Source organism: Lethenteron reissneri, chromosome 34 (assembly GCF_015708825.2).
Source record: "Lethenteron reissneri isolate LAM-NWPU_2019-01 chromosome 34, ASM1570882v1, whole genome shotgun sequence".
NCBI lineage: Eukaryota > Metazoa > Chordata > Hyperoartia > Petromyzontiformes > Petromyzontidae > Lethenteron > Lethenteron reissneri.
The window spans coordinates 8891123-8905322 of record NC_083812.1 but is presented as its reverse complement, the minus strand read 5'-3'; the positions used below and the strand labels follow the sequence as shown (position 1 = coordinate 8905322).

General features: G+C 44.2%; 1 long non-coding RNA gene across 1 annotated transcript in view; it reads left to right on the top strand.

Annotated features, from left to right (window-relative positions):
- LOC133350470 (uncharacterized) overlaps nucleotides 1-6767 on the top strand; it is a 57484-nt gene extending 50717 nt beyond the window's left edge. Inside the window, exons 2-3 of the long non-coding RNA XR_009756078.1 lie at nucleotides 5578-5933; nucleotides 6496-6767. This is a non-coding gene — a long non-coding RNA (uncharacterized LOC133350470). The remainder of the gene's footprint in view (nucleotides 1-5577; nucleotides 5934-6495) is intronic.
- Nucleotides 6768-14200: the final 7433 nt, after the last annotated feature.

Genomic DNA, 14200 nt, shown 5'->3' with positions numbered 1-14200 from the left:
AAAATAGACATTTTTAGGTTTTGATAACACTGACAAATGTTCTTCTAAATACAACTCCTTTGCCAACACAACCATGAGAAGAATCAAAGGGACCGTTTCTTGTCTTTTTTCAAGACAACAATAAAAAAATGATCACGCGTATAATGAACCGACAACTTATCGATTTAAAACTTTCGTGACTGCAGGGATTCATCTTCTTGGTTCTTTCGGTAAAGTCACGTAGAAGGGAAATAATAAAATAATAAGAATAAAACATAATAAAATACAATTCTCACGACGTTTCGGCCACAACGCAAGCAGCCGTCCTCGGAAAGACAGCGTCTGAATACACTTCAGACGCTCATTCAGACGCTGTCTTTCCGACAGACCTGTTCTTCACCTGAGGACGGCTGCTTGCATTGTGGCCGAAACGTCGTGAGAATTGTATTTTATTATGTTTTATTTTTATTATTTTATTATTTCCCTTCTACATGACTTTACCGAAAGATTTCGATTTAAAGCTTTCGTGACTGCAGGGATTCATCTTCTTGGTTCTTTCGGTAAAGTCACGTAGAAAGGAAGTAAAAAAAACATAATAAAATAATATAATAAAATAAAATTCTCTCTTATTTTATTACTTCCTTTCTACGTGACTTTACCGAAAGAACCAAGAAGATGAACATACAACTGGTGTTTAAAGGGTCACGCCGCGCGCTATTTCCACGGTGTAAACCGCAAGTACTGCATAGGGACACGTTACGTAATTATAAACCGCATTGCGCGTACGCGGAATGCCTGTGCGTGTTTTTTTTACTCACAGTTAAAATTCAATGAGTCAGTGTGACTAGAATTACAGCTACGAGGGATCCCCTCAACGTGGATTCATAGAGTTTTGCCTGGGGAGACGGGCAATCGTCAGGGAAAAATAATAGGTCAACGGCTTCGTACGTTTTTCACGAACGTATCTATCTCAAACTTGATTTGGAGCTTTCGTGACTGCAGGAATTACTCTTTGGTTCTTTCGGTAAAGTCACGTAGAAAGAAAGAAATTAAATAATAGAATACGATGTTTCGATTGCAACACAAGCAATCGTCATCAGGTGGGAATGAATGAGAAAACAAACCTAGTAAACTTAGAAATATAATGCAATACAACACAGAGAGTCGGCTAACACAACAGTCAACACCCTATCTGGTTGATTAACGTTCTTCCAAAGATTGCTAAATTTGAGAGAGAGACGAAACACAGACACGGAGACACATAGACAGACACATAAGCAGAGAGAGACAACACAGAGACACACAGAGAGAGACACACACATAGGCGCAGAGAGAAATGACGCCTCTGTGTCGAGGCCTTCAATAGAGAGAGGGGGGGCAGAGAGAGAGAGAGTTGCGTGGAATGTGTGTGCCTATGTGTGTCTCTGTGTTGTCTCTCTCTGCTTGTGTGTCTGTCTGTGTTTCTCCATGTCTGTGTTTTGTCTCTCTCTCAAATTTTGCAATCTTTGGAAGAACGTTAATCAACCAGGTAGGGTGTTGACTGTTATACTAGCCGACTCTCTGTGTTGTATTGCATTATATTTCTAAGTTTACGAGGTTTGTTTTCTCATTCATTCTTACCTGATGATGAATGCTTATGTTGCAATCGAAACATCGTATTCTATTATTTAATTTATTTTCTTTCTACGTGACTTTACCGAAAGAACCAAACATGGTAATTTTACCAGTTTGTATATATATATATCAATATATTACAATCAACTAATGACGTTCAGTAGTAAAGCAAACGTGTTTCTTCACTGTGCAAACATTTGTGGAGATGCATCACAGGAAATTCCGTTCATGCCATTCATGGACTATGAACTAAATGTGGACACTCCCCATTTACTCATTTAATTACCCACATTGTGACTAGGTATGCCGTTTATATTCACGTGACATTGTTCATTAAAAAAACAATAAACATAATTTGAACATTGGTCTTGACTCCGGGACAAGTGAAAAACTTGACGATGTCATGATTCTAGAGGTACAAATGGATCGATGCCTCGGTGTACCATTGGTCAGGCAAAAGGTAATGTAAACATCTCTTGAGGACAATTGTCTGCAAAAGGACTTCACGTTCAAAGCAGTCGTGACACTATTGAATCATCATAACGCAATGTTTGAGCTGAACCACATTGTGTCCGTTACATCCAGTTTACTGGTCACAAAAAAGACGTGTGCAGATGTTCCTTTGTTGAGTAAACATGGTTTGTTGTCCTTCCCCCGCACCTCCAATTAGCAGGATTGGCTACGTATGGTGCAAAAGAAGATCACCATAAATACGTACATGACATGAAAAAATAAATCTGGAATTAGGGTTATTTGTTGTTATATGATACTGGTGGAACCTTCTCCAACCATTATATAAACGGAGTGGTAGCTCCTGCAATCTCTCATTTACTTGATACAGCTGTCGTGGCTGTGACCGGACCACCTGAAGACGGAAGCTTGTGTTGCCTCCGAAACGTCGTGATTTTTATTTTATTTTACTTTTTAATGTTTTTACCTACGTGACTTTACCGAAAAAACCTAAGAATAGTTATGAAACGGATTAAATGAGATTACAGTGGCGTTTAATTATTGTAATGATAATTGATGCATTTCATTATGTGAGTACAATAACATCAGAGGGTCTTGCCTCGGAACTTAAATATAAAAAAACACAACAGATTAGAAGACAACTCCTGCCTCAAATAGACATTTGCAGTATATATTATAATATTAACGATGGTGGTGTTGGTCTGCCGCCACTGTGTGTGTGGTGCAAATTGAGTGGCGAGAATCGGTGTCCGGTGAGTCGTGATTTTAAATCGCGAATGGTGAGTATTCAGTCAGCGGTAAGTGATTGGCGGCTTCTGAGCAAGTATTAGGTGAGTGTCAGGTGATTTGTGAGTGTCCAGTGAATGAAATTATACATGGGACAACAGAATATATTTAAACATAAAGCCCCTACCCCCCACAAAGATCCAGTGGCTCGCATAAAAAGTCCCATGCTGTCAATTAAAAGAAGCTACAAACATTACATAGAAACTGATTTCCACAAAATATCATTCAGTATTGTGCTCCCTTTCATTTTGCGGGACACCTTTGCTGTTGTGTCACCTGGGTGGCTTGTGCCAATCCGTAGTGGACACAGCCCATTAAATTGGAGGCAGAACATTGTTGTCAGATAGCGGTCTCCTTGTGGAATTACCCAATTTAAATGCAGCACACTGCGCTTTAAACACAAACGAGAGCTGGCCATGACACTGCCACGCGGTAATGGCCTTTTGAAGAGTGTCCTTGGAACTTTAACATCTGTAAGCAGAAAGGACAGCAGGATTAGTATCCCACCCCCCCCCCCCCCATTGTTTTTGTACATGTCTCTTCGATTTACAAAATACTGCAGTTGATAACGAGACCCAATAAACAGTGCGTTGCACAAGAATTTAGACTTGTTATGGGTATATGTATTTTGTTACTTCATGCAATCTCAGTGTAACTGTTCCATCTCTATAAATGGTTTTAATCTTTTCTAAATGTATTCTATTATTTAGGCCTCAATTTGTGAGAGCTTGGATGAATGCATCAATTTCCAGGGAGTGAAAAGCTTTTTTATAGTCTATAGTGGAAAGACATAATGGTATTTCATATGCATTAGTCTTTTTCAGAATCTGATTGGCAGGTCAAAATTAAAAAGATCTTTCAAAATGAGAAAACCCATTTACAAGGATGGAACAGCTAGCTCGACTGAGATTGCATGAAGAAAGTATGTTGGGTTAGATAAAGGCATGAACATATATGAAAAAAGTAACAATCCATTTTTTAATGATAACAAACAATAAAAAACTATGTTACGGGAATTTAATGGTAAACCTAAGAAAGAAAGATATAACCTTCGGCTCAAAATAAATATTAGCAAAACAAAAGCAATGCACAACAAGTTCGTGAAACAAATAAAAATACATTTTGGAGGGCCACAATTGGAAAGCACATCAAAGAATGTTTAACTATGTAATATTTGAAGGTGGACTGGTTAAAATTCTGAAACCAAATTATGAAACAGAAGTGACAGCAAGTTGGAGTGCTTTTGTATTATGAAAAGCAACGTGAAAGTGTTCATAGATAAGGGCATATTACCTACTATGACACATGGATAGAATACTGACAAAGAAAATTAAACAAAAGCTGAAAAGTATGCAAAGAAGGATTGAGGGGTGCATGCTTGGAATTACACTGAGAGACAAAAAGATAAATACATGGTACAAAAAATGACCGCACGTTAGAAACATATGATCTGTTAAGAAGAGTAACTGCGTTTGGGCAGGAGATATCACTGGAAGGGATGATGATCCCTGGTCAAGACTGATGATGGATTGGCAGACAAAGGAGAGTTCATGGCCAAAAGTAAAACTACCTCGCAGATGGAGCAATGAAATAAGATAATGTATAGGAGTGCAATGGATTGCTGCATCACAGGACCATGATGAATGGCGACGACATGACGATGCATTCATTCAGCAGTGGATAGATCATGGCTGATAATGATGATAAGGATTAGCCTAGCAGGCCCACCCATCCTGTACCTTTAACAAGGAAACCCACTTTAGAACATGCTTTATGACAATCAATGAAAACAACGTGTGCAGGCATATATTTAGTCATTTATACATAGTTACTCCCCTTAGGGACTTTCCAACTGTTTGATAGAAATTACTCACACACGCATTATTGAAATGTGTAATCCGTGATCTTTTGCAAAATTCCTGAATTGCCAATTCTAGTTTATTTCCAAATGTCTGTGGTACAAAGTTATATTACAAAACACGCAACATAAATGGATGCAGTCTAGGTCGGTTGGCTACATACGGTGCGAAAGAAATTCAACATGCATGCGTCCATATCAATAAACTATTTCCGGTGAAATATGTCAGTTTAGCAATAACAACCTGAACCTCTCGTCTCTTTTTATAGTTTGTTTGCTCAATTTTGTAGATGCTGTACAATCAAGGAGGGTCACATGCTGGGACGTGTGCCCATTATCTCAAGCTGTAAGGCTTTCATTCGCGAGGCACTATAACCTACAGGACATTACTCCTGCCAAAGTGCCACAATTCACCCTACTTTTGGTCAGGCATGGTTACATTTAAAAGCAATAACACATTTACAGCTGCACATTCTGTACTCAACAAAGCTGTTTTTTTTATTCTGAGCCATGCTCAGAATGTATATATAAACCCCACGATCCAAAATTGCTCATTAATGTAAACATGAATAGAAAACATATTACAATGTGTTGGCAGAGGCATTCATACGAAATTCATCAATAACACTCTTTGTTTACCTAGGACAGTCATACTGAATCTCAAACAAGTTTTTTCAAGTATCATTGGATGGCAGTACGGCACGTGTGTTCGTCAGCCCATCTGTGTGGACCTTTGAATGTTATCCCGTCTCTAGGTAGTTTCCTCCCACGTCACACAATTATTCATGGCATTTGCACAAGATCCAATGCAAAGCGCTCCTACGTTAATAATAATGCAATTTGTAACGTACACAATGTGTCATGGACAGCCCCGGGGATGGCGACCCCGGAGAAAGGGAGTGAGGCGCCATCAGCGGAGCATTGCGAAGATCATCTCAGTGACAGCTCACCGACATTGGGGAGAGAGCACCGCACATTCCGCACCCGCCTCGCTGAACTCCTCGAAACCGTGGCGGCATTGGTCGCGGAGCTCGACCGCGAAGGGCCAACGGTGAAGGAGAGAGCACCGGAGCTGCGCGGGGTTGAGCATCCCGTCGCCATTTCCCGCCAGCGGGAAACTTCCGTGGCACAGCCTGCACAAGCGGCCGCCATTTTGTTCGCAGAGCGGAGAGCCCGCAAAATCTGAGACTGCGTTGAGTTCGCCTGTTGAGATTCCATCCCTCAGGTAACGACTACCCTTGTTAAAGAATTTTCAGCTGCCGGAGGCGACTTGCATGTTCCCGGGGTCCTGGCTGCCTGTAGAATGGCCCCTCACGTGTTCACCAGCTACTCACCATTTTTTTTACGTCAAATTATGAGTCGAGCCAAACAAGGCTAAATCTAAAATTTTGGATTCCATGCGCTTTACCCTTCAGAGCCTTTCGGAAGTGCATGAGGCTTCCAGAGAAAATTCCAATTCGCGTAAATTGGCAAATGAGCGCCTGAGGGGTCTCCGTCTTTCAATACATGAATGAGCTCCAGGTGACAGAGCCTGGCTGCACTGTCCTCAGGTACCTGTGGGTATGTCACCCAAATTGTTTAAACCTTGAAGGGTACCGGTTGTTGTAATTTGGGTCGTTCGGCCCCAGTGTGTTAAATTTGCTGGGGTCGGCGGAGTTGGTTTGTACAACCCACTCGCCTCATCCCATCTCCACTACGCAGGGGCCGAGTGTCAGATGTGTCCGACGAGCTGAGGTGTGTACCCGTTGAGGTTGGTCCTCAGGGGAGTCATGTGATCCCGTCCTCAGGTGCTGCACGTCTAACGTCCCCCAAGCCGCCACCTGTGCCATCTCCACTGGATTCGGGAGAGGAGAACCCATCAGCCCGGCCGACTGCTCTTCGTGAGGAGCCGGGTTCGACGGGACAATTGCAAATTCCCCCCAGGACCTCCAGGACAAGCGAGCCCACCTCCCCTGGGGGCCCGGCCACAAGGACTCGATCAAATACTTTTCACACGCTCCCACATCGTCAATTAGTTGTCGCACTCTGCAGGCCGTATCGGTTATTGTCTGAACCTAGCCTTTATCGTGCTTAGGGGGGTTGTTACACGGTGAGGGTGGGAGATGCTGGTGCTGGAGGGGGTCCCGAGGTTTCGTGTGTTACTGCGTTTTTTTTCTCTCTCTTCCCTTCTCTCTCTTCCTTTGTTTTTGCCTATTTTTGTTCTGTACTTCCGTCCCCTTCCACGGTTAGTTACTGTATATTTTGTATATAGTGTACATAGTGTATAGATGGGTTGGGGTATTTATTTGATGAGGCACACTAAGGGGTTGTTCGTTTTACTCTTTTGTTGAAGGGGGAGTTGACAGCCGGGATGGCTGAGTGCTACGAAGGGGGGGTGATGTAGTGACATCGCGGGATGTCACTGTGTGGTGCCGGCCTTAAGGAGGCACGGCGTTCGGTTTAACGACATTGTGGATACCACAAGGGTGTGGGTGTAGTATCGGCCCTAGAGGGGCTCGGTGAGCGCTGATTGATAGTGCTAGATGGCACCAGGCTTAGCGTGCAGTGTGTACCCATGTTGTACCAGGCTCGTTAAACCGACACTGTGGTTTTACTCAACTGAGCTCCTGAGCTCCCTTGTCAAACGCAAACCGCACCGATTATAGCTGAGCAAAACCAGGACCCAGTCGTGATGTCACAGGAAAATCAAACTAAGATGTGTGCCTTGCTAATTTTACATTTTCCAAGCCAAAATAGAAATGGCACTCGAACATTACAAAGCAGTAGACTTGAGCTCATAATAATCTTACCTAACCCACGTCTATGTTAACATTTTGCTTCCTGATCCCTATCCCTGACCACAGGACTTAGGCAGGAGGAAGCAGTGGAGTGGTTGGAGTGGGTGAGGGAGCTGAACTCATGGATTCTAAGGCTCATTGTGCAAATGGATAATAATCTGGGCTATGCTTGCCACTTTTTAGGTACAAAAACACCCAGGACAGAACAAGGGAAGAATAATATCCCCCAATAGCAGAAGACAGAACTGCATTTAAATGCATTGTCTTGAGTTGTGTATTATTACGCAACTGAAAGCAGCCGGAACCTCTTCTTACTTCTTATTATTGCGCATGGCATAGTGAATAGTGACTTAAAATAGCTATATACATTTTGAAAGACATCCAATGAATCTAGATTTGAAGCTTTCGTGACTGCAGGAATCCATACTCTTTTGTTCTTTCGGTAAAGTCACGTAGGTATAAAATAAAATAAATCACGACGTTTCGATCACGACGTTTCGATCACAACACACACTCTATCCCACTTCAGCAAAAAAATGTTCTTGATGTGATTTCCAACCTGATGATGATTGCTTGTGTTGCGATCGAAACGTCGTGATTTATGTTATATTATACCTACGTGACTTTACCGAAAGAACCAAAGAGTAAAGACATCCAATGGTTCAGGTAAGGCGGAATTAATTGCTACTGCTGTGCTTCGATTGAGTTTTGCGACGGCAGTGATTCACGTTGCGCAGCACGGTATCTGGTCACGGTTTTCTTGCGGTTTCTTTCTGAGCTTCAGTTTTCCGAGGAAAACTGCAAGATTTATTTTCACTGCTACATCCCTCAAAAGGAGGACAATCGTGGGAAAACTAGGATAGAATGGCAACCCGAGGAGTAGGCAGGAGTGGAGGGATTGACGTGGAGGACGGGGTTTAAGTCATGGAATCCTGTGGCTCATGGATCATAGGGACAATAATCTAGGTCCTGGTGCTGTTACTGGACCACCACTGGGCTGAAAATTTCAGATTGCCCAGAGACTTTGGCTTGTGGAAATAGCATATGAGATAGCTAGGCCCCAGGAACCCATGTGTAAGTGCTCCCCCCTGGTTTGCCCTTGGGCGTGGCCATGGCAGAGTGGAAGGGTTGGTGAGTAAAAGCAACCTATTAGAGGCATCAAAGTGCACAGGGATTGTTTGTATAACCCCATTCTCCACACTACCCAAGGCATCAACCGGCAAACAGAGAAGAACATAGCGCTGTAAAATGTTGAATTAAAAACCAACATCTGCCAGCAGATACCAGGCAGACTTTCTGCTGTTTTTTATATTAGTTGTTTCTGTGCAAGCCCATAATGATATAGAAATATTTAGAAATGTAAGCAATGCCAATACAGTGAACCATTTTATTCGGAACACTCTGCAATGCAAGTTTCAAAATACATTGCTGGGTATTGTTTTTTGGTCTACAAATTTTCATTCAATGGATAGCATATGATACTTGACAGACATCAAAACAGTTCCTATTATGAAATGTGAGAACTGTTAACAAGTGCCGATACACTTTGAACTGAAAATCCTGCACCATAATCTGTTGTTCACACAATTGTGTCATTTGAACTGGATGACCTCTGTATTGCAAGTCCAGAGTGCTAACAATTGCACGTAGCTTTAATAAGTGTCTGTGGATCCAAGTATGCTCTCGTATGACCACTTAATGTCGCTTTAGTTGGCAATGATTCAGCTGGAAATGTCAAACGTTATAACCTGGCATACAGGTTTGGCTAGAGAATATACAGTGACACAGTCTTAAATTATCCAACCCAATATGAAGAAATTATAAGGTCACCAACGTCATCTCTGTGGGGTTTCCAAGCTACTAAAATAAACAAAGTGATTTCGCTGTGATATGTTCATAATGTTATTGTTCGCATGAGTTGAGTTTTTTCTATATTTTTTTTTACGATGATTTATCCTGTCCTAATTTACTAGTCAATAGAGCCAGCTTAAAATATGTATGTTGTATTTGAAGTCTAAGCCATAAGAAATATAGCATAATACATACCACACAAACGAATAATTGTATTTCGATTTAAAGCTTTCGTGACTGCAGGGATTCATCTTCTTGGTTCTTTCGGTAAAGTCACGTAGAAGGGAAGTAATAAAATAATAAAAATAAAACATAATAAAACAATTCTCACGACGTTTCGGCCACAACGCAAGCAGCCGTCCTCAGGTGAAAACCAGGTCCGTCGAGGCGACAGAGTCTGAATGAAACAGCACACGGGCTTAGAGCATATATATAAGCTGGGCGCATTGACAAAGGAATTTGCATATCAACAGGAATTTAGCATATTTATGGGAAATGCAGGAATGTAATTAGTACTGCATATGCATGTGCATTATGCAGGATTAACAGCATCAAAGGGAGCTGCAGTTACTGCTGCTGCAGCAGTTGCTGCTGCTGCTGCAGTTTCTGCTGCTGCTGCACTTGCTGCTGCTGCTGCTGCTGCACTTGCTGCTGCTGCACTTGCTGCTGCTGCACTTGCTGCTGCTGCTGCACTTGCTGCTGCTGCTGCTGCAGTTGCTGCCTTATCCATTTTAATATAACACTATGTATTATTCTACCCACCCTAATGTGTATCATACTGCTATATGTTTACTGTACAATTACGACACCATACATTACTCTGCACACTGCACCATGCCAGTGAGTGGAACGCGGTCTGAAAGTCACCGTTAACGTGAACACAATCAGTTAAGATTCGGATCTTAACTGATTGTGTTCACGTTAACGGTGACTTTCAGACCGCGTTCCACTCACTTGCATGGTGCAGTGTGCAGAGTAATGTATGGTGTCGTAATTGTACAGTAAACATATAGCAGTATGATACACATTAGGGTGGGTAGAATAATACATAGTGTTATATTAAAATGGATAAGGCAGCAACTGCAGCAGCAGCAGCAAGTGCAGCAGCAGCAGCAAGTGCAGCAGCAGCAAGTGCAGCAGCAGCAAGTGCAGCAGCAGCAGCAAGTGCAGCAGCAGCAGCAGCAAGTGCAGCAGCAGCAGCAGCAAGTGCAGCAGCAGCAGCAGCAAGTGCAGCAGCAGCAGCAGCAAGTGCAGCAGCAGCAGCAGCAAGTGCAGCAGCAGCAGCAGCAAGTGCAGCAGCAGCAGCAGCAAGTGCAGCAGCAGCAGCAGCAAGTGCAGCAGCAGCAGCAGCAGCAGCAGCAGCAAGTGCAGCAGCAGCAGCAGCAAGTGCAGCAGCAGCAGCAGCAAGTGCAGCAGCAGCAGCAGCAAGTGCAGCAGCAGCAGCAGCAAGTGCAGCAGCAGCAGCAGCAAGTGCAGCAGCAGCAGCAGCAAGTGCAGCAGCAGCAGCAGCAAGTGCAGCAGCAGCAGCAAGTGCAGCAGCAGCAGCAAGTGCAGCAGCAGCAGCAGCAGCAGCAGCAAGTGCAGCAGCAGCAGCAAGTGCAGCAGCAGCAGCAAGTGCAGCAGCAGCAGCAGCAAGTGCAGCAGCAGCAGCAGCAAGTGCAGCAGCAGCAGCAGCAAGTGCAGCAGCAGCAGCAGCAAGTGCAGCAGCAGCAGCAGCAAGTGCAGCAGCAGCAGCAGCAAGTGCAGCAGCAGCAGCAGCAAGTGCAGCAGCAGCAGCAAGTGCAGCAGCAGCAGCAAGTGCAGCAGCAGCAGCAAGTGCAGCAGCAGCAGCAACTGCAGCAGCAGCAGAAACTGCAGCAGCAGCAGCAACTGCTGCAGCAGCAGCAACTGCTGCAGCAGCAGTAACTGCAGCTCCCTTTGATGCTGTTAATCCTGCATAATGCACATGCATATGCAGTACTAATTACATTCCTGCATTTCCCATAAATATGCTAAATTCCTGTTGATATGCAAATTCCTTTGTCAATGCGCCCAGCTTATATATATGCTCTAAGCCCGTGTGCTGTTTCATTCAGACTCTGTCGCCTCGACGGACCTGGTTTTCACCTGAGGACGGCTGCTTGCGTTGTGGCCGAAACGTCGTGAGAATTGTTTTATTATGTTTTATTTTTATTATTTTATTACTTCCCTTCTACGTGACTTTACCGAAAGAACCAAGAAGATGAATAATTGTATGTCTAGGTAGTGCTTTGTTAATAGTTCAAATGTTGGTCAGCAGTGACTCAGCATATTGTCCTTTCGGGGTGATGTTAAATGAGTGGCTGTGTCATTGGCGACTTGTGGTTTCAGCTAAAAGGGCACTCCCCCTGGATATTCCCCATCTCAGGTGACACGTGCACGTGGACTAATACGTGATTGGCGACGTGGAGGCGACGTGGAGGTGTGCACGAGTGGTCCGCACCCACTCGACCAGTTCTCAGCGAAAGCTGCTCCCGTCAAATAGAGGAAGCACTGATGATGAATCACTGCCATCGCATTCCAGTGACTCAATTGACCTGCGTGCATCACCTGAGACTGGAACATCCAAGGGGGATATTCTTGGGTTTTTTCGGTAAAGTCAAGTAGGTAAAAAATTAAAATTATAATTAATAAAAGTAAAATAAAATAAAAATCGCGACGTTTCGGAGGCAACACAAGCTTCCGTCTTCAGGTGGAACCGTCACAGCACGCTTGATACAGCAAGCGTGCTGTGACGGTTTCACGTAGGTAAAAAATAAAAATTAATAAAAGTTAAATAAAAATCAAATACAAATCACGACGTTTCGGAGGCAACACAAGCTTCCGTCTTCAGGTGGAACCGTCACAGCCACGCTTGCTGTATCAAGTAAATGAGCTTGATACAGCAAGCGTGCTGTGACGGTTCCACCTGAAGACGGAAGCTTGTGTTGCCTCCGAAACGTCGTGATTTTTATTTTATTTTTATTTTACTTTTATTAATTGTAATTTTTTACCTACGTGACTTTACCAAAAAAACCCAAGAATATGAATCCTTGCAGTCACAAAAGCTTCAAATCTAGAATCCAAGGGGGAGTTTTTTAGCCGCAGACCATCACCACCCAGAACCCACCGCTACCTTGAGGGAAGCTGCCGCGATGTCATGGTTCGCTCACTGTGACTTGCAATCCCAAATCGCCAGTTCGAACTCCCAGCATGGCAGTTGGAACGTTGGAGCGAGTTTGTAAGATCAACCCACTTCCCCCACATCTGTCCACCCAACAACATGAAGGGGGACACCACAGTGAGTTTATCGGCAGGTTGCATGTGGTGGGGTAAAGTGTGGCGACCCCCCACGTCTTCCCAATAGATCTGGCTAGTGTGGAAGAGTAGGCTACAACACCCTCAGACAGAATGACCATAGCCATGTGAACGTGGAATTTCGACGACTGACAAGACCATCACTCCATATGATAGAAATCCAATTGCTAATTTTTCAACAGAGACTTTACCGAAAGAACCAAGAAGATGAAAGTATTTATGTTATGACGCCACTGAAAACCTGTAAGACCAATCAACTCCATAATTTCAGCATAAAAAGACAGAGCTGATGTAAGTCAAAACGGTACTTATGTGGTGTTTTGTAAAATAACTCAGACTGACACGTTGTAACACGTCACCTGCTTACACTTTATTAACATATTCTTGCACCAGTTGTAGGCACTTTATCACTATCTATACGGTCACTTCTTGTTTAACCTGTTTCCCACTCTCATCAATTCCACCTCACTTAACCTGCTCTCGGCAGCTCCTCACACAGAGGCCTCACTCACAGCTTCTTCTCCACACAGAAGCGTCGCACACAGCTTCTCAGCACCCAGCAGCTTCTCTTACTCCACTGCTGCACTCGCCTACGCTCCCTCAGACCCACTCACTCATCTGTTCCCATCGCCCGCCCAGCGACTCGTGAGGGTTAAGGTCCGTTGGCAGCTTGAGCAGCAGCGGCGAGATGTCTTCACTCTTGTCCCCAGCCACAACTAACCCCGCTCTGCTCTAGCACGCGTCCTTATATTCTCCTGCCAATGATCCGAGAGCTCTCGTGTGTCTCTTTAAGGCTAGCCAGGCTGGCACCTGTCAGCCCATTAATCAACCCTTATCTCCCGTCTCCCTAGCAACACCTCCGGTGTCAGCATCCACAACTGGTCGACCCAGTTTGCACCTGCTTAGCCCCAAAATTAGGTGACGGTTTGTTCGTGCAACCCCATGTTGCTTACGCGCACCTGGTTTCCCTCGCTTGCCCACGGTTAACAGTGCGCACCGCGTATTTTACTCCTCTACATCATCCCCCCCCCCATGAATAAAAACTCAGCAGTCCCGGCTGTCAATATATGCAAACGTGTGCGTATGTGTCGTGACCAACCCCTAGCAACAACGCAATTGTAACCAGTGACCGACCCCTAACAACAACACAATCTTCGGCAGTAACCATGAAAAACAAGAACAAGAATGACAAGAACAATGGAAATGTGACAGCGAGAACAGAAAGTGATGCATCGTGAACGAGTGTGTACGGCAGGACCGTCCCCGCGGGTAGAGATGGTTCCGCTCGGGGGTGATGAGTGGTCCGCTGCAGGAGTCCTCATTGCTCCATCCGTGGCCATTAGGCTCTCCGGTCCTGTATATTGCATGAGGAGGAGTTCATCTTCTTTCAATTGGTAATTTTAGGAGGAGGAGTTGTTGAAGCCGGCGGATGGATGCGTCGGGAATTTCAATCTAATTATTGCCTGCAGCAGGTTTCAGTGCCAACAGCCTCTGTCCTCGTGGCTTATGTAGTCCACGTCATTCACTGCGAGTTCAGCTAATTATAATC